The sequence below is a fragment of the Euprymna scolopes genome, chromosome 15 (assembly GCF_053919585.1).
Source record: "Euprymna scolopes isolate OS-2025 chromosome 15, ASM5391958v1, whole genome shotgun sequence".
In the NCBI taxonomy this organism is placed as follows: domain Eukaryota; kingdom Metazoa; phylum Mollusca; class Cephalopoda; order Sepiida; family Sepiolidae; genus Euprymna; species Euprymna scolopes.
In genome coordinates this window covers 64,239,689-64,262,620 of record NC_136496.1, presented here as the reverse complement: position 1 = coordinate 64,262,620, position 22,932 = coordinate 64,239,689, and positions in this window count along the sequence as shown.

The following is a 22,932-nucleotide window of genomic DNA, read 5'->3' as shown; positions in this document are numbered from 1 at the left end:
TGGATGTAAGGCAAACTATCCTTGCGAAAAGAAGGAAAAGCAGGTCTCGTAGTATATACGAAACGCAAGGACACAGAATAAAAGCAATCGTAAATACTTCTGCGAATCTGTTTGAAAAGTCTGTTACTCTTTTCCCCAATCCACGGTAATTTTAAATAAACCGGGCATTTCAAATATCCAAACTTTTTAGGGGATTTAAAATCCGCAACCTTTTTGAAAATACAGTCATCAATAAGGTCAACAGGATAACCATTATTGATGAATATTTCCCTGATCTTATCGAGTTAGGCGTCGTATAAACCAGCACGTCCCATCGAAGAAATAATATAATATAAAATCAATTCAAATTGATACAAATTGTTCATTCAATCAGTATACTCCAAAGATAGTAGGGTTGATCTTTAGTTGAATAGAAGAGAGAAAAAATACAGAGAGAAAATCAACAGGTCAGCTTCCATCGTTGACTAAGAAATGTATGAGGCGTCCAGACTTAATATTTAAATGTAGGTCAACCTAAAAAATGCTTGCACGTGTGCTGTGATTGATATCTACGAACGAAAGCAGAATAGACTGTGAACATTGCTTGCAGGAGTATTCTGTCGAATAATAAATTTATTTGTAAATCTTAATTTACAATATTTATTTCTTTTTTCTCTTATAACAAGCTCTACTCTCTATTGTATTTTATTGAGTTTTTGTGTTAGGATTAATATATCAATAGATAAATACTGGTATTTATTTTAGATTGAAGTTTACCATTGCTTGTATCAAGTAAACATCGCATTAAATTTGATATATATATATATATATATATATATATATGTGTGTGTGTGTGTGTGTGTGTATGTATGTGTGTGTGTCATTGTGCGTGTCTTTATGTGTGTATACCAGTTGCTCGTATCTCGTTACCCGAAAAAGAAATTAACTCAGGAGAGTCTATTCCCAACATTGAATAAGCATGTAGGAACACAGAAAACCGGCAAAAATTAGGTCAGTCTTTACTTTTCCCGATTTTGTTCTTGCAATAACTTTTAATAAATGTATATTTTTATGGCTAAATAATGGGAAATCACATTTTTATAGCGCTGCTGAACTTAAGGAACTAGTATGAGCTTAAAGTAGTTTATATAAAAATAGTCTTCGTTTTTAAATGTGCTGTTTTTGTGTTCAACTAGTGAAATAAATCGAGATATGTTGTAGGAAACTGTTTATAATAAAATCAATAAAGCATCAACTTAATATTGAATTCTTTTTTAATACAAACAACTTATAATGTTTTCGAGCAAAGCTGGGCGCCCCCTCCTGCTAGTATGAGGAAGTCTCGAAATAAAGACGAAACGTTAATGAACACATAATACGATAAAAATGAAAGAAGAGAGAAAAGCCTCTTTAGACCGTGGTATTTCGAAGCTAGATGTTTCCCATCAGAAAAGGAAAAAGATACATCTGCCTTACTTTTAATTTATGGTGTCTTTTAAATTTAAATTTAATAAAACCCTTCACAATTTGCTGATGAGGAAACCTTGTTTATTAAAAACCTATATGTAATAATTATTGTCCGTAACTTGATGTCTACTACAATAAAAACACTGTTTTCCGAAACGATCGTACAAATAATTGAGTTTGTTGTTGTTCCTTCTTATGAAACGGATTTTTAATTTAATTATAATTTGATTTTTAAATTTTAAATTATCAATTACATTACTAAATATATATATATATATATATATATATATATATATATATATATATATATGTGCGTGTGTGTGTGTCTGTCTGTCTGTATGTGTGTGTGTGTGTGTGTGTGAATGTCCAATTTTCAATAACTCTCTCTCTTAAGTCCTAATAATCTCTATTATAAAACAAGTTCCGCTTGCATCCGATCTCCCTGTTTCTTCCGTACTTGAACTGAACGAACTGATTAGCGATCTCATTTAAAATCAACTCTTACATAATTTTTTATCAGTTATTTTCAGCTGAAAGTCTAACCTTTCAGCAATCTTTCGAAAATTCCAAAGTCACGCACTTTCTCAATTGACCTCGATACAGTGAATCATCATGGCAGTCGCCTAAACTTTGTGGGCAAGTTGAATTTTCTGCTTCGAGATGATGGAAACGGAGAAAGAGAAAGAGAGAGAGTTAAAAAGAAAGAGAAAGGGAGAGAAGTAAAGAGGCGGAGAGAGATCCTATTTGAGAGAGATGAAAAGACATATACAGAGAGAGAGATAGAGAGAGAGAGAGAGAAAGAGAGAGAGAGAGAAAGAGAGAGAGACAGAAAGAGAGAGACATACAACCATACATACTTGTAACCATACATACATACATACATTCATACATACAGACAGACAGTGAAACTATAAACTGTATCTAATATTTTAGGAATTCTGAATCTAGCTCGAATCATCATAATGTACGCCAATGTCTATACAGTAGCGATTTTTCACACTCACAAATAATACACAGAAATAATTATTTGTTGCATTTTACCGATATTAATTACTTCAAATAGTTGTGTACCATGTATACGTTTCCTTACATTTATGAAAACAAATATATAATGAGAACTGACCTCAAGTATATGATATTTATTAAATAATTAGAAATATAAAAAATTAAACAAATTTTCATCCTTAAATGAATACATAAAACCCAATAAACATATGCATTTTAAACAAAATTAAATGTCAAATACTTATCGTTTACAACGTCCTTTATATACACTCTTGAGTCAAAGTTGAACACATATTAGACGAAGGGAAAATTTCCCGAAACATCATTTCATACAGCTCTTCGTGTTGTTGTTCGTGTTGTTGCATCATAAAGGTGTGTGATCGTCTAGTCAGAGTTAACGTTGTGTGATCATCTAGATGTTCTGTCTATTTGTTCATATGCCGTTGTGTGTGTGGTACATGTATTTTTGGACATACCTTCTGCGTCGTAGATGTGGTCAATCTGGAATCATCTCGTGTCTTGGAGGGAGACTGGTACTTGTTTTGGGGACGAAGATTCAATCACTCCAAGACAAGGAATTGGTTTTCTAGTTTATTTCACTTTCCAGATGTCTCGCAGAAGGATGGAAAGTGAATCTCTGGCTTGCGTGGTACACGTCAGCGCCCCCCTCCCCAGTGAAGGGGAGAAGACGTCTGTGAAGCCGTCCGTCGTCTTCTAAGCCCAAACCAAATCTCAACTATTCAGCTAACCTGATCACGTGACTCACACGCAATCCGATCAGCTGATCCTGACTTCCGGTCAACGTGTCTACAATATAATTTACACACTCCCTCTCACCTCTCTCTCTCTCTCTCGATCCATTCTCTAACATTCGTACATACCACACTAACGCAAGTACGAATATAATGTAATCTATACTCCTATAAATTGTTTTTTGTTTGTGTATTGATATTCATATATAAAAAAACCTTTTCTATTTATTTAAAAAGAAATCATCTTTAGTTAACTATTACGTGTAATTATATTAATGCAGATAACATACATGAATCAGACTTGCGTAATATTTGCATAAAAAGCTTATAGTAAACACAAAACTCTTTCTATAAATATTCATGTATGCGCATATATATATATATATTTGTTTAAAACAATTTGCCTACCAAACTCCTCTATTATTTTCTGGTTTACATACATCAAACTTAATATATAGGGTATTTGAACCCATTCGAAATTTATATTTGGGTTTTAGCCGTGTAAAATCGGTACAAAAGTTTGAAAATTAAAAGAAATATGAAATTTGCCAGGTTAAGGTCGAACGCCGGCATTACGAATCTGCATGCGTAACGTAGTAGCTATTGGTTCATGTTTTTATTATTAGCCTTGCAGCAAACGTGTTTTCATAGCTCAGGCATTAACAGCAGAGGAAGAAAATCGTAAGATAAACGTTTAATTTCGATTCTCGGCAATGGTGCACGAGTTATTTTAAAAAAAAAACTTTAAAAATCATTACTATATATTGAGCCCAATATAATATAATAATGAATACGAAATCTGCATTTATCAAAATATACATATTTAAGCGTATTTTCTGACTGGCCAATGACGGGCGCCTTGTTAATAAGCATATAAACTGAAAAAAAAACACACACACACAAATAAAAAGGTAATTCTTCAAAACTCATTTCACTATTATCTTATTTTGCTTCAGTTCGTGTTTATCCGTTACACCTCTGCATTGTATTGCCTTTTATAAATTACTTTTATATACACATCAAACAATGCTTCATGCAAACTACATTTACTTCCTAATAATTATATGAATTTTGACAAATAGTGCATACATTATTAAATCTAAAAGTATAATATATCAATATCAAGAATAATTGTATGTCATTTAAACTATGCACGACTAATTGCATGGATAAAAATGTTTTTGAAACTACGTTTAATACATTATTTTATTGCATTTTTGAATAAAAAATAAGATAAAATAAAATACAACATTTTACTATGATAACAACAGATAAAAATAACGGAATTAATTAAAACTAGCGGGACCTGTGGAAATTCCACAGGGAACTCATTCATACATAATATATTGATGTTGACATTCTGTAGATGTTCAGTGTAAATGGAGACGCTCTGATATTATTGTAGCTTTTTGGTTAAAACTGCAAAAGTATTTATCTAAGCTAGCACGAACGCCCGATAAAACCCAGTCGTAAAGTACGCTGAACTATGATATTTTAATTCTTGCAGATTTCGTATATATAAAGTTAATGTTCTATTGATTTTTATACGGGATGAAGTTTCAAAAATAAAAAAAAATATATATTCATATGACTTGGGTGTGTTAGCTTGAATCGAAACCAAAATAAAAACTTATGAATGTATATATATCTATATCTATATATATATATATATATATATATAGATATTTATATATATATATATATATATATATATATATATATATATATATATATATAACTTAAGTTCCTTCAGCCATGACCCTATGGAGGTCGATATGCTGGTTAAATAAACAAACCAACCAACCAATCGAAACCGAAACCAAAACTTATGAAGAATTCTTGATAAAATTATTTATAAAAAATAATAGATGATTTAAGTGCCATCAGCTATAGTCGAAACCGAAACCAAAACTTATGAAGAATTCTTGGTAAAATTATTTATAACAAGAAATAGAAGAACATAACAATTAAACGACCCGGATGTAATCGTGAAACACAAAAGAATACACACGCTATCGTATTAATATATAGATTATGATAATGAAAATAACGCCCCGAACTTTGATGACAACACTATTATGCATCTAGAGAGTGTGATATTAAAATAAAAAAAATCTGATTACGGGAAATACGTCTTCCTGCTGCAAGATACGCCCCAAGTAACATTCTCTTTACTTCGTAACGTGTTTCGGCTTTCTAAATATCAAACACTTTCTGAAAGTAGTCACGCCAATTTGCTAACAGTCAAACAGACAAACAAATACACTAAATTTATGTTTCTTGGCAGAGGTAAAAGGAAAATGTTGTATTTTATCATGACGCCAACGTTTCTTGCGTGGATCTTAATCGATAACACTTAACGATTAGGATCACTTATCAAGATTGAGTATTGGATTTCAGCGGTGTTGTTCGTGTGTCGTCAAATGAACAAATAATCAAATTTTCCGCACGCGTCGCCTTAATGGACGGTTTACTTGAACTTGGTAAGAGATTCCATGGAGTATTGAGTGTTGAGTGGTTAGCATCATTCATTCGTTTCGAATGAATATAACGATTATTGTTTACATTCCTTTCTCCGATATCTTTCTAGTTAGAACTCTTTCTAAAAAGACATCGAGTACTGACGGATGCGACCGCATGAAGGAAGCCCAAATCCCGAAGTGTAATGTATTTGTATCTATAATATAAAGCTGAACGTCTGTGTGTATGTCTGGTCACGAATAGGCTCCTATATTGTTCACTATTATAGAAAACTGATCACATATAATGATAGATGTATCGAGACACAGGAATGGGTATGTTTGATCTGGCATAATGATGATTCATTAAAATTGTGGGGTCTGCATACACGTCTGGTCCACAAAGTATGGAAATAAAAAATTAAAAAAAAAACGTTTAGAAGTGTTTTTGATATAGATGTACAAAATAATACTTTGATAAGTATGTTTTAACTTAAATAGGGATGGTAAAATAAAATTGTTGGGTCTGCGTTCGCGCCTGGCCTCCATAGAATGGAAATAGGCACAAACATTAATAAAGACTTTTCATATCTATCTGAATAAGTATACTTTGATAATTATGTTTCAGTTTGAAGAAATATGGTATAATAAAATTATGGGGTGTTCGTCCGCGCCTGACCTCCATAGAATGGAAATATGTCACAAAGTTTAACAAGGTTTTTTAAATATAGATCCACAGAATATTGTGATTAGTGTTTCAGTGTGAACAAGTATGGTATAATAAATTATGGAAGTTATCTATTTTATTTTTATTTTCATCATATTTTGCTTTGGTTTTGATACCCACAAATTCGAAGCTATCTCATTACAACCCTTCCTTTTCATAACCTATCATACTTTCATAAATCACAGTCCATTTTCTGTAGGCTGCTTTTGAATCCAGTCAACGACGGGTACTTTGCTAATATATATATATATATATATATATATATATATATATATATATATATATATATATATATATATGTGTGTGTGTGTGTGTGTGTGTGTGTGTGTGTGTGTGTATTCATAGAAAACTAACGAGTCCGAACAGTGGCGAAACATTTCTCCATTATTTTTTACGGACGCTGTGCGTTAGTATATATATATATATATATATATATATATATATATATATATATATATATATATATATATATATATATAGTACACACATACATGTATTTGTATATATGTGCATATACAAACAAACGGGATATATGTGTGCGTGTATGTGTGCATGTATGTGTGTGTGTGTGTGTGTGTGTGTGTGTGTGTGCAAGATCGACTTCTGAATTGAGTGATGAAAGATATTAGTTATACATCCGGTTTCTTGCTGTAGCTTCCAATGAACTTCCGGATCGACCATTTTATAAGGTCAGAGTTGTCCATTAGCTTTGCTAGACCGGAAACGCAAGAAAGTTCGTCAAAAATAGAGTTAAAACAAAAGCAAAAAGGGGAAATGCCACTCAGTGTCAAAGCCATTGATTCTTCAAATAGAGTTTGAGGGTAGAACAAGGCGATGCCGATGCCGTGTTAGATTTCGACTTGTACGAAATAGATTCTAAGTAAACTACATCTAACGAAAACTTACGAACTCCAATTTTCTTTCTTTTTATGTTGATTTGACTTTTCATATTGATATATATTCTTAGAAGTATATATATATATATATATATATATATATATATATATATATATATATATATAGTAGGGTCATTAAATATAATAAGAGGAATGTTTTGGCATAAGGATTTCTAATATAGATAGGAGTTTACTTTTTGCTTTTATTTTTTAATGTAGTCTCCCAGCAATGTCACACACTTTCCCCATCTGTGTACAAGCTTCCGTATTCCCTCGGCATAAAACTCTTTGGACTGATGTCTCAGCCAGACACTCACGACACTTTTGACTTCATTGTCACTTTCGAACTTCATTCCTCTCGTTTCGAGAGACCGAAGAGGTGAATGCTGGAAGGGGCAAGGTCTAGTTGTAAGGGGGATGAGGGGGGCAGTTCCTACTCCAACTTGATGGTCTACACAATTTGGGCTGCTGTGCGAGGCTTTGCATTGTCATAATGCAAGATGACTCCTTCTGCCTGCGTTTTTTCTTTATTCTTTATACCGTTTTTTACCTGCGTCAGCAGTTCACATTAGTTGGCACAGTTCACGGTGTTTGCCTATCAAAAAAAAAAAAACCAAAAAAAAAACCGCGAGTATCACTTTCTTCGTGGACCGCTGGAACTTCTTCACTAGAGAGCCCCCATGTTTCCACTCTATAGACAGCCGGTGGACTCAGGTTCAAATTACCAAACGTATGTCTCGTCACATATTATCATCTTTAAAAACTCATCACTATCGTTCTCATAGCTGGGGAGACGCTGCTAGACATAGTTACCTTCTTCCGTTTGTGCTTTGCAGTAAGCATCTTTGACGCCTACCGGCAGCTGACCTTCAAGTAGCCAAGGTTATCATAGACAATATTGTGTGTTGTCCCAACAGATAACCTACAAAATCCTTACAATGTCATCCACTGTTTTTCTTCTATCAGACTGAATGAGGTCATTGACTGAGGTGATCGGATCAGACTGAATGAGGTCATTGACTGATCCGATCACCTCAGGAGACTTCACTTCTCTGGACCTCCTAGGCCAGTCTTTACCCTCAACATTGTCTTTAAACTATTTAACTAACTTGTAGACGTTTTTTACGACTGAAAAATATGACATCATACACAGTTGACATTATCCTGAATACTGAATTTCAACTGATGTGTAACCTTTCAGCGACCAAAACATTGATAACTGAGCACTGTTCACTCCTGGAGAAGCTTCTTGGTCGGCCATCTTTGGTAATCGTAAATATTCTCAAAGATGTTTTTGAATTTGTAAAAGAAATTAAATCCACATGAAAAAGAAGTAAAACAAAAAACTATATGTGTTTTAAATTCTTTGCTATGGTCAGCATCAGTTTTCTTTCGATCCTTCAAAACAGCTAATTTAAGCATGTGGTCGTCCTTCAAAGTGGATGCTCTAGGGCGACCAGATCCAGATTTCCTATTTACCGAGTGTTCGACTTCGAACCTTTGACCAATTCGCTTTATTGCAGAAAGAGATGTTTTCACATTCTCTTTTCTTAAAATATCAAAAATTTGTTTGTAATTTATTTTGGACTGCCTTAATCTTGCAATTCGGCTATTTATATCCTCGCCAACATGCAGTCTTACTATTTTTAGGATTAATTTTTCCACTTATTATTATATGCTATAATAATAATGATCTGCAAAATATAAATTTTCAGTTAAAATTAACAAAAATTCATGGAAAATATTGAAAAAACGATTTCTTCCTTCTTTCATTCTTGACCCATTTTTTTTTTTATTGATGAGTGTATGATGTAAGATTTAGTTAATGGAGCAACCCGGTCGCATATAAGCATTAATAATATATATGATGCGAAGATAAAATCATTCTTATGAATTCGTATTCCTTGACACATTATTACTTTGTAAATTTAATGATTTACAGGGCTGTTCCATCTAAATATCTCCTTAACTAGTAAACGTTAATTAAGTGAAATCACAATATTTATATACACACAATCTAAGATACACAATATTTATATATCAACAATGTAAGATTTATCTATTTATTTCAAATTCATGTGCACTTATACATGCACATACGTTTACCCATCATATTTAAATAGTATTGCAGACTGATGTTAGTATACTATGTAGATATATTTAAAATCTGGAAGGGATATTTAATATGTTGTCCGGCCATAAAATACGTTTAAAAATAATTTATGCAGATATCGTATTTATTATCATAGAATCGACTCTCTATCGATTATTTCATATTATATTGTATCCAGTATATAGTTGTCACTTCAATCGTATAAAATATGGCTTGAGTGCCTTAAGCTAGAATGGAAACCGAAAACGAAACCAAAATTCATAGCATTAAAGCTTAGGAAACAGCTAAAAATAAACTAAAATTAACGTACGGAGTGTGTGGTTGGTTGGTTGGTTGTTTCAGTTTTACGGCATATCAACCCTTTTCAGGTTATTTAATGCCGAATCCAAAGATTTTGAAGAAAGAATTTTTAATAGAATATATTTGTTGTTTTCAAGTCGGTTTCTATTTAACCCATAGTTGGAACCCTAACAGGTACTACCACTGGGATTAATGGCAATTAAAGGGTGGCTCCACACTCCCCAGAGCCCGCAAGCTGGGGCCTCAGCACTGGATATAGTGTAAGGTCATATTCAGGACAACGTATATATAGACACTTTCACACCTCCACCCCTTGGAAACACTTCAAATTAACTACGAAAATGCCATTTTTACATCTCCAACACATTTGAAAATAATTTCTGATGAGGACGCTTCACAACGTCTGAAACGCGTAAAAACGATTTCAATGATTTAAAAACATTATTACAATGATCCAAACATAATTCTCAATGAAAAACCAAGACACGGAATAATAAAATAATGTTAAAAAATACACATTGTTATTTAAATATATATATATATATATATACATATATATATATATATATATATATATATATATATATATATATATATATATATATATGTAAAAGAGATTTAGAAGGCTGTCACAATGCGAGGAATGAATTATAGTCGCTGTTGGTAAGAGGAGACCAGAACAAGTGGCGATTTACAAATCAATTAGTACATATATATATATATATATATATATATTTTATTATTATTTATATATATATATATATATATATTTATTCAGTTGTATGGTAAAATGTCTTACTTGTTTTCATGCGACGTTTCCATTATTAAATTCGGAAAAATTTTCCCTTTTCAAATGGTGTGCGTAACAGGTCGATTCAAAACATGCTGGGTGAAGGGCCGGAAGTTGTGTAGCTATGTGAGGACTCGGGCCAAATGTGAGTAGGGGATTTATGTATGGTATGATTAGGTGATTAACATGTTTATAAATTTGCTATTTTTATTTGTCTTTATTTTTATTTTTTTTATTTATTTATTTATTTATTTATTTATTTTGGTTTATAACTTGTTTTAGCGTGAGCTTTTTTTCTTGTTCTCTGTTGTGTTGTCTTTATCATTATTACTATTATTTATTTATTTTTTGCTGATGTGTGGATGTCTCTGCTTTTCTGGGTCACTTAAGCCGCTGCTGGGCTGTGTCCGGTCGGCTACTAAAGGGCGGGCTGCGAAAGCGGAGGGGGGGGGGGTCGGGGTCGGTAGCTGGGTCTTTAGGTTAGTGTTGCTGGGGGTTGGAAGATAGGCGAGGGGGAGGGAAGGGACATTACCACAACCTCCTCCCATATAAATAATACAAGAAAAAATAAATAAATAAATAAAATAACAATAATATAATAAAGGAAACTTAATAAATAAAACAGCAGTATATATTTAATTTAAAAAAAAAATTAATTAAAATTAAAGGTGACTGAAGTAATACAAACCAACTAAAGTCAAAAGTTAATAGAAACCAACTAAAATTAAAAGTTAGCCGAAGTAATACAAACCAATTAGAATAAAAAAAAATAATATAAAAATCTACTACCACTAACGAATATAAACAAATTAACAACTCCCAAAGAATGTCACCCCTATTCCCTTTCCCTCTCCCTCGCCTATCTTCCCACCCCCAGCAACACTAACCTAAACACCAAGCTACCGACTCCGACCCCCCTCCGCTGTCACAGCCCGCCCCTACAGTAGCCGACCGGACACAGCCCAGCAGCGGCTTAAGTGACCCAGAAAAGCAGAGACATCCACGCATCAGCAGAAAAAACAATAATAGTAATAATGATAAAGACAACATAACAGAGAACAAGAAAAAAAGCTCACGCTAAAACAAGTTATAAACCAAAATAAATAAATAAATAAATAAATAAAAAAAATAAAAATAAAGACAAATAAAAATAGCAAATTTATAAACATGTTAATCACCTAATCATACCATGCATAAATCCCCTACTCACATTTGGCCCGAGTCCTCACATAGCTACACAACTTCCGGCCCTTCACCCAGCATGTTTTGAATCGACCTGTTACGCACACCATTTGAAAAGGGAAAATTTTTCCGAAATTAATAATGGAATACGGCGCATGAAAACAAGTAAGACATTTTACCATACAACTGAATATATATATATATATATATATATATATATATATATATAATGAAATATATATATATATATATATGTACTTATTGATTTGTAAATCGCCACTTGTTCTCGTCTCCTCTTACCAACAGCGACTATAATTCATTCCTCGCATTGTGAAAGCCTTCTAAATCTCTTTTACATACCTATCCCACACAATACTTCAAGCAAACTACATATCAATCATATATATATGCATATATATATATATATATATATATATATATATATATATATATATATATATATATATGTCGTTTGGGCGATAGGGTTTCCATCCTAGCTTGATGTAGTTGCTTATCTAGCTGCACTGATGAGCTGTGAAACAGCTAAACTGCACTGAATGTGGATGACTATATATATATATATATATATATATATATATATATATATATATATATATATTCATTTATTTCATTCCGTAGAAACTACAACTATAATAGGTTTTAATAATGCGAAAATGAATAAGGTAATAAAGGAAGATGATTGGATATCAGGCAGAATATTGATGAAGAACCATTATGCAATTTTAGAAACACTAACGAATACCCTTTAAATGGTAATTGCCTCGTTTCGGGCGTTGTGTCGACTGCTAAAGAGACAATAATAAATTCCAAAACTATATATCATTTTTTAGACATCTAGCAACGATTCTAACAGGAGGTTTACTACTCTGGCAAAGTAGGTAAGAGAATTACGTAACAGCAACGTGGAATATATATTGAGATGGTCCATATTATGTAGAGCAGGAAATATATAAACCCAGTAAATCCAAGGAATCTTGCGCCCTATAATAAGACCATATAATAGTATCTAGTATAATCTGTTAAAAAAAGGCAGGAGGTGATCCAAAATTGTTTGCATAAAGCCAAATATGTAATCTCCCGTGTGATGCCAGATTAAGTAGGTTGAAATACATAAATACTATAGAGAAAAAAACTGAGTAAGAAGGTAGAATCCTTAATAAAGTACTTTAAAATAAATGTTACTTACAAACTTAAATTATAGTAGGCGGAGATAGAAATTTAATAAAAAAAATTAAATAAGTAAATAAATTGCAAAATAAACACATAAGTGTATAAATATGTTATAATCGATGTTATTGAATTTGTGAGAGGTGTATATCTGGTTAAAATACTTTATAGTAAAACAAGATGGTCACCCCAAGAATACGAAAGAAATACACTTAATATATACAGGATTAGTTCCACACTCACAACTGAAATATTTTTCTTTAAGTTGTAATACCAATTAACATACAATATATAATAATTACTAGTTTAGAATAGCTAAATATTTTATAAATAAATCTTTTGGCAACTTGTAACTAAAAAAGCAGATCTTAAACGATTCAATTTAATACGGTAATGCAAATATGATAGCTTTGCACATAAAAATCCCAGATATCTCACCACAGAATAGAGGCAATGTAAGTTTTCTCTGCTTCTTTATAAATCTTTCATATTATATCTTTGTTTATATTTATGTTTTTGTTAATGACGAGCCACGGAAGTAGATATACAGTATTGACATAAAAATGTTGATTGTTCCCGTGGACGAAATAGATCCCGAATTATGTGTTATTATGGAAACATGATTGGCGAAATGAATAAAATATCAGACTTTGAACTATAGCAAAATTGTTGTTCATTTATATCTGAACTGTTGTTTCTATCCCGAGAATCTTTAATGCCTTTATATAATAGTGCTCAATAACAAATAAAGCTTTTTACTGGTAATAAATTATTTTTATTTGCATAAACTAAAATTTTTCAAAAATAATTTGGCTATGCATTGGCAAAAATGTTAAAACCCCATTTATAAAAAGACAAACTTATTTAAAGAACATCTCTACTGCATGATTTCTGATCAGAAAAGATCTGGCTTTCAATAACTGTGAGTGTTAAATTCTTTGGAAATGTATAGCTAAATTATGTGTATATAAATAAAACATTTTATTATCCGTATATGTAATATATATATATATATATATATTACATATATATATTATATATATATTATATATATATATATGTGTGTGTGCGTGTGTGTGTGTGTGTGTGTGTGCAAACAATTTACATTATGGCGGCGCGATTTGTCAGATGATCGCGTGAAAAGTGTCCAACAGTCAATTCTAACGAACCGGAAATGGAATGTAATAAATCATGTAGAAGACGTAGAATCAATATTTTCGATCAAGGAATATTTTTGATATTGTGGAAGCATGCCGAACAGGTGTGGGATACAGTTATTGGTCAAAACAGATGACACATAAAAAGAACAACCAATGTGGCAGAGGAAATTCGACATTTTAAGGAGCGTATAACGTTCCGTTAAAAGTTGTTCTGCGATGCCATAAAATAGGTTCAACACAACCTATTTGAATGGAGATGTTACGCTGCAAAAGGATGTTCGTAATAAATTATTTTAAGATTTGTTCTTTTAAGAGAACGTCTCAAACTAGAAGTTTAAAAACAGACAAGAAAAATATGTAGCAATCGCTGTGGAAATGAAAAAGAAAGAAAGAATAGTTATGAAAATAGAATGAAGTAATTTTTTCGAATTCATTTTAGCTGGCGATGAGGTGTCAGACTTGCTATTTACCGAAAACATTAACATTTGAAATTGTTTCATTCCGCAGTGTTTTACTCACTAAAAGTTGTGCGGAGGGGCGCTAGAACTATACCACAAAATGGCAGGCACTCGAGATCGGTATTATGATGGGGTGTGTGATTTCCCCACTTCTTTTCGTTCCAGCAATGGAAATCATATTGCGTGGTGCAGCAAACACATCAAAAGGAGTGATAATTTCCGAGCAGCTGAATCTTCCTCCATCCCGAGCTTTTATGGATGACATCACTATTATTGTCCCATCCAAAAATGATGCCGATGCACTTCTACAAAACTACCATGGACGAGGATAAAGGTTAAACCAAAGAAAAGTCGAAGCCTTTCATTAGTTAAAGGATCTGTTAGGGAAATCCATTTCCAAATTGTGAGTGATACGATCCCAACAATTAGGGAGATTCCGGTTAAAAGCCTTGGGCGCATGTACTCAATCCCCTTGACTGATCAACATCGGGTTATAGAAATCCAAAAAGTAACTTTAAAAGGTCTTAAGTCAATTGAAAAGACAGATCTACCCGGAAGGCTTGGTGTTACCAGTATAGTTTACTACCACGCCTGTTGTGGCCGTTACAGATATATTAAATTTCACTATCTCGCGTTGAACGCATTCAACAGGTGTGTAATACATACCTTCGCAAGTGGCTTGGAGTTCCTCCTTGTTTTTCGAAAGTAGGCCTATATACTAATGCTGGAAACCTACAGCTGCCAATATCCTCCCTAGTGGAAAAGTTCAAAGTTGGAAAAGCGAGACTCCATATGATGGTGAGGGACTCAGCCGACAAGATCATTAAAAAAATACACCCAGAAATAAGATCAGGGACAAAATGGTCGGCACGTAAGACCACACAGGAGGCGGAATGTAGCCTACAAATAAAGAATATAATGGGCGTCACTCAAACCAACAGGGCTGGACTAGGCAGTACGAATAACAAAATATTCTCTAAAGAGAGTCCAAAGGAAAAAAGAGATATGGTGCTCGAATAGGTCAAGGTGTTTGAGGAGGAGCAAAGAACAGCCGTTGCTGTTGCTCAGGCTAAACGATGTGCATAGACAAAATGGAATGACATCGAACCAATTAAGTTATCGTGGAAATCCTTAATTGCGATGGAACCACTGGCGATATCATTTCTTCTTCGTTCTACGTATGATCTTCTGCCTAATGCGACCAATCTAAAATTATGAGGGTATACCGATTCAGACCTGTGTTTTTTTATGTAAACAGGATCGGGGCACTCTGCGCCATGTGCTATCCGCATGCCCCAAATTGCTTCAGTTGTACATATGGCGACATTGAATTGTTGAGAACACAATGTGAGTCAGCAAACCAACAACCAGTGACAGTCAAGCAACCCACAATCCAGTTTCACAAAGAAGGTGAACGTCCTGCGAGGAGGAAAAATTCTGAAGTGAAGCTGTTGAATGGAGCAAATGACTGGAACATCTCGGCGGATCTGATTACATCTCTACAATTTCAAGCCCACATAATCAAAATGGAAAAATGACCAGACATTGTAGCATGGTCTGACACAAAGAAGAGTGTCCCCCTGATATAATTGACTGTCCCCTGAGAGGAGAATGTAGAAGACGCACATGAACGAAAGAAAAATCGTCACGAAACACTACGCGCTGATTGCATAGAAAAGAATTGGATGTGTGTTGTAATTCCTGTTGAGGTGGGTTGTCGTGGGTTTCTAAGTCACTAAGTCATTTCGCTTCTTACAAAACTGGGAATAATCGTCCATAAGCTGAAAACTGCCTCTAATCTGATATATTCTTCAAAGAATAAAATGCACTTCGCTAACGGCGGTTTTGTTTTATTTAAAAAAAAAAGACGCTGCGTCAATAAAATTATCAAACTACAAGGGAGATAACTCAAATCTAAAAATATCTTATTCAAGGGAAAAAACTCTTGTTGTTTATTTTGTTTTTCGCGTGTATTCTCGCACGTTTAATGTTAGTTTTTTTTTCTTTCTTTCTATCTTTTTTCTCTCTTCTTTCTCTTGATTTTTTTACCACAATTCCAAACGCGCCGTTTGTAACAGTCGTAAAATCGAAGGGCTCTGATCGGATACATTCAGTAGGACAACCACACCTGAAAGACTTCATAAAAAGACGGTATTTTTATTATATTTTTTTCTCTTCTTTTGTGGTTGATTAAGTTTCTTTGTTGTTGTCTTTTTTTTATTAATACCCTGCTCGACAGTTAAGTCCTTAATTCTCATAGCTGCTAGCTGCTGGTGGCACCAGAAGTGGCAGTCCTGTCTTGGGCCACCGAAACTGTGTTATCACCCTGGTTGACAGCTGATGAGAGCAGGGTTCTGCACATGCTTTCACATGTTGTATGTAAAAATATATATACTCTTAGAAATTTGTGTTTTTTGTGCATTGATATTCATATATAAACCCTTTTTTTCTATTTATTTAAAAAAAAATACAACTTTGCTATATATGGTTCATGAAATTGTATTCATTAGCAAAAGATCTTCCTTATTTGCTTATTCTTGTAAACATTCATTTTATTTAGTTTTTTTCGGTTTTCTTTTGGGATGATCATTTTTAGTTCACTATTATGTGTAATTATATTCATGCAGATATTCTACATGATTTATACTTGCGTAATATTTGCATAAAATGTTATAGTAAACAAAAATATCATTCCATATATATTTACGGATGCGAATATATATTTGTTTAATATTTTTGGCCTACCAAACTCCTCTGTCAGTCTTTGTTTTACATACATGAAACTTAATATATAGAGTATTCAAGCCCATGCAAAATTTTATATTTGGATTTTAGCCGGAGAAATTCGGTGCAAAAGTAGGAAAATTAAAAAAAGGGAATTTATCAGGTAAAGGTCGAACGACAGCATTACGAATATGCATGAGTAACGTAATAGCTATTTGTTCATATTTTAATTTTTAGCCTTGCAGAAAACATTTCTTCATAGCTCAGGCATTAATACCAAACGAAAAAGTAAATCGTAAGCTAAACGTTTTAATTTCGATTTTCGGTAGTGGTGCACGAGTCATTTTTTTCTTTTTAACTTTTCAAATCATTACTGTATATTAGGTTCAATAAAATAGAATATAATAATGAATACGAAATATGCATTAATCAAAATATTATACGGAAGCGTATTTTACGACCTGGCAATGCTGGGCGACCTGTGTGTGCGTGTGTTTGTGTGTGTGTTTGTGTGTGTGTGTGAGTGTGCATACGTGTGTGTGTGTGCAACGTGTGTGTGTATAAGTAAATATACACTGACCTTATTATAAACAAGCAGATTATTACCGGTAGACCTCTGTGAATATTGTGGAGGTGTTTATAATTGTTAGTTGAATAAATCTTTTTGATTAATAAATAGACACGACTTTTCCATTCAGAATAAAACATTATAGCAATATAAACACAGGTGCCACAATTCTAATATGGTCAAACTAACTGCCCATACCTGATGTAGGTTTTCAAGATATCATCAGTCGATTTTATTCATTATCATTAATTTCTATAATAATGAGAGTCACTCCTCTAAATAAATAATATTTACAAGTGGTAGCATGATACTTACTTACTAATTATTTTCTCTCTATATTATCCTCGACGAAACCAGGAACTTTTATAAATTTGCCACATTTTCACAACAGCGCCGTCTGCGTTTACTTTCTTATTCTATGCATTTAACATTCTCCCTTTAGGCTACCCTAAGGAAAAATACATCCTCCATCAACAATTCATTATTAAGTATCGGTTAATTTTATTGGCTGTTTACATACGTTTATCCGATTAAGGGAATATCGTTTTAAGTAAATTTCGAACAGTTAAAAAGACTATGCACAAATGAACAATATGGCGTTAATAAAACCAGTAACTTCGACTCTAACAAACGTTGTCGTCACCATCGTCTTCATCGGTGGTCCAGAATTTTGCACAAACTATTCAGATATAAAAACAAAAATGCGACAACAATTACTGTTATTCAAAATATCTTTTTCGTCTTTTTTATTATCACCATTGTAGTTTTCGATGGTGCCGAATTTTACACAAACTTATTAATATATAAAAACATAAATACGACAACAATTAATGTTGTTTTGTTATGGAAGGGACAGTAGTCAAGGACCTCCACTTTTTATTCTAACAATATTTATAAGTTTCAACCATTACAAAAATACGCATTCTATTTCGATCTATTAAATTATTTCATATATGGTACACATTACATATTTTTCTTAATACGCGTGTGTTATATTCATGCGCTAATCAGTTAACAAATAGATACTTATGCAGAATATGGACCATGCGAAAATAAAAATGTTATTATTTTAAAACCTAATCTTAACATGTGAGATCAGAATTGTATGTACTTTCAACTAACATATTAATAAAAAGAACAATACCATGTAAAGTTAAATTTAACTTGAACATATTATCTAAAAAAATTGCACGATCATATTTAGCATAAAAACAAACAATTATCTACACCAATATAGCAAATCAAGATCGCGGAAAACAAAGAATAGGGTGCTCCTTGCTTGGTTAAGGTTTGGAACCAGCTACAACATTTTAATGCAGCTTTCTATTCCAGTAGCTTCTTCCCAAGAACTGCAAGCCCGCGGAACTCTCTTACTATCTTCCTCTTATGTATATTAGTGGTCTTCTCAAGACTAAGGTTAATAGGCATCTCCTGTTTTTGTGATAATGATCTTTCGTTCTCTTAGCTCCTTGTATCAAAAAGATACTCTTGCATAATTTGACCCGTATTCTCGGGAATTCCCGTCAAGCATGGATTTGGCGAGACCGGCAATCATCGGTTTAAGCAGAGCGTTCTAACGGACGCAGACTAATTTAAAAACAAACAAACCGGGGGAAAAATTCAAATGCAAATAATAAAAAATAATAAAATCCTACCTTTAAAGGACTGGAAATATTTTTCATTTTATTTATTTTCAAATATTTATCAACAAAAGGTTTTCTTTATTCTTCAAGAAAAGATGAAAGTTTTACTTAAAAAAATAAATAAATTGTTAAGTGTAAGTACAAGTAAAAAAAAAAAAAATTCAAGATTTTTTGTTTAGTCAAGTTTTTTTGGAGGGTGGGGGGTGGGAAGGTTTCCACAGAAATTTTTTATATAGTTTTTATTAAAAGAAAATTCGTATAAATGTTTACGAAAAGTGTAAACTGTCAGATGAAAATACAAGATTTTTTTTTTCAAGAAAGCTTAATATTTTTATTTATTTATTTATTTTTTTTACGTCTGTTCATTGCCGGCGGAAGAACTTTCTCGAGATGAGGATATTTCCTTTGGAATCTTTTACTTCGGTCGACTGTTGAACGTGCATCGACGCCAAAAAGGGAGGGAGATGAGGGTAGAGAAAATGGAAGGAAACTCCCCAAGAACCGGGTAGCTTTGGAAATGTGATTTATGATGGAGACAAAAGGATCGTTTCCAAATTTTTTGTCACTCCACATAAATTCAAGTAAATGTTTTGCTTTCTCCTCACATCCTTTCGACGTGGTTCGTTGTTGCCTTCGTCGCGGGGTCTACAAAATGCATACTTATGATTCACTGCCAAGTGGTTAGTGGAATCCTTCTCCTCCTACTTTGTTATAGGTCTTCCAACAGTCGGATATACGACTGTAGTCCCCGGCAGATTATATTTGTTTATTATTGGAAGGAGGGTTTCGGCGTTGCAATTTGGTATGGTCACAAAAGAACCCCTCCTTGTCAGTGATGTAAATAAAAAAAATAAAAAGTCAATTTAGCGTTTCAACATTTGAACAACGCTCGACTGAAACCGATAATTTCCGGTCTCGCCCGATCCATGCTTGACGGGAATTCCCGAAAATTTGGGTCAAATTATGCAAGAGTACTAAATAGTTTCACGTCTTGTCTGGAGCGATTTCTATAAATGACAAAAAAAAAAACAAAAAAAACAAATTAACAAACAAACAAAAAACACGTTTCCATCGTCAAACTAACACGTAATTGTTACCAATACGAACGTAAATTACAAAACCGGTATACTGGAAGAAGATTATGCCCCCCTCTCCAACCGATGTTACCAATGGCGGCTCCTATATATACGAACTTCTCAGTCAGCTAGCAATCTAGTGATACGTTCAATCGTTAATAGATCCTTCACAGATGTTCAGGCTGTTAAACCAAGGCAGTATTTTCGCAAAAGACTGACAAGCCAGACTCGATTGTTTCCCCTGATTTGGACACACTCTTCGTCAAGAATCCAACTTAAAATCTTTATGCTAAAAGCGTCTCTTCTTATGGTAACAACGTAAATAAATGTCAGATTTCACAGGTAACAGATTGAAATTGAATAACAATGGATAACAGCGAGCGGAATAAAATTTCCCAAGGACATATCTTTTCGGAATAATTCAATATTCGATTTATCTGATTGAATTCCCCTTTGACGCCGCTTTGAATCCGTTTAAAATCGCACAATCCGATATGAAAGGTTCGATTTCGTTTCAATCAATCATACATTTCGATCAATGTTTCCACTAACTCTCCTTCGGCCTTTTCTTCGTTGGTGTTTTTTTCTTTCTTTTTTGTTTGTTTTTTACTTACCTTTAGTAGTGTATTTATTTATCATTTTTGAAAAGTAAGTCTTTTATTTACTTCTTCATCGAAAAAAATGTTTCGCTATTGTTCTTAATTTCTACTGCTATTTTATTAATCGATTTCATTAGGACAATTTCCATTTTATATATTTACTTTTCTTTTTCTTATTTCTTTCATACGTCATCGATGTTTCCTGCCCACCATATTTAAACAATTTACTTCCGGTATTTTCGTTTTTACTTTAATTCGTATTATAGTTTTCGATATATTTTGATGTACTGTTTCCTCTTTCTTTCATCCTCCTGACTTCATTTTTTCTTTCTATAAATTTTCTTTTAATTTTTATAACTACATAAATTCTTCTATTATCCTCATTACATCTAATTCCCATTCCTATTTCTTTAGATATTTCTTTCATTCTTTATTTACGTTTACAGATCCTTATATATGTTATTCTATTCAGATTTATCTCCCCTTTATTTCTTTTCAAAATTCTCCAACTATAACGCATCATCATGTTGACACACCGATTCTCGTTAAATCACTGAAGTTAAGCGATGTTCAGCCTGGCCAGTATCAACTAGCTGCCATTTTTGGAAATATTAGGCGCTGTATGTATTTATGTATGAGGGTATGTACAAAGGCCCCTGCCGTGCACAGTTTCATGTGATCCTTGGGGAAGATGTAGCACCTATTAGTCTCCCTTTGATATTCTGGATTATTACGATACATGGAGTATAGGGAGTACATAGAGTTCCTCAGCCGTGGTGAATGCAATACATATAAGAATAAGGAGTTCTGTTGGAAAAACAAATCAGATAGAGAGAGGTTGTTTGTACTGTAGAGCGAACTTCTAGTGGTCGTGTCACAGATAAAACGCTCACTTCCAATTTTTCATGAGTCAGCACAGAAGTAGCAAGGCTCGAAAAACTGTCACAAAAATGCTCATGCTAGTGTGTAATCTGGTCTAATCGGAAATACCGAAAATATATAGTTCTCCAAATAATTTCTAGACTAGACATTCTGAAAAATTACAGCCCGTTTCTTTTATGTCAACGTTATGATTGAATATGATGGAATTTGTGCTCATTTTTGCATTGCATACTAATACCTATTAATTTTCAACACTACATAAAACGTATGCTATAATACTTAGTTTGTTGCACATTATTATTATAAAGGTACATACAAAATTTAAGCCTGATCAATCCAGTAGTTTCCGATAAAACTTCTAGAGTAAATATGCTATTGTTGTAACTAATCCTTATTAATACCAATTAATCTCTAACTGTATAGATACCACAATACTTAGTTCGCTGCACCTTATTATAATAAAGGTTCATAGAATATTTTAGTCAGATCAGTCTATTAGTTTCTGAAGAAAGGTAAAAATGGACAGTCAAACAAGTAAACGGAAGTATATGATATACAGAATGGAACGATAAAATTGTCGCCCTAGAAAAGTTGACAGGATTCCATTTCCGTCTTTTTCTAGTTGGCCAGTTGGGTACATATCCCAAGAGTGATAGGAGTCTTCTATCATATCTGAAATTGACACAATGTTCGACGAGAGAGGTCGGATATGCGCCGCTGTACAACTCATGCTCTCTACCGATCCAAGTTATGACAACAGAACTATTGTCAGTGCCCTCCAAATGCAAATCCGGACTGTTCAACGCTTGAGAGCACAGCTCAACGAAGTTACCGGCTACGATTATTGTCTTTGATGCGGTTTCAAATGAGGGCCACGTCATGTAACCTCACATTTTGGAAGTCGGCTTGAAAGTCAACGCCAAACTGTACCGGGATTTGCTTAAGAGTGTGGTGATCTACTGGT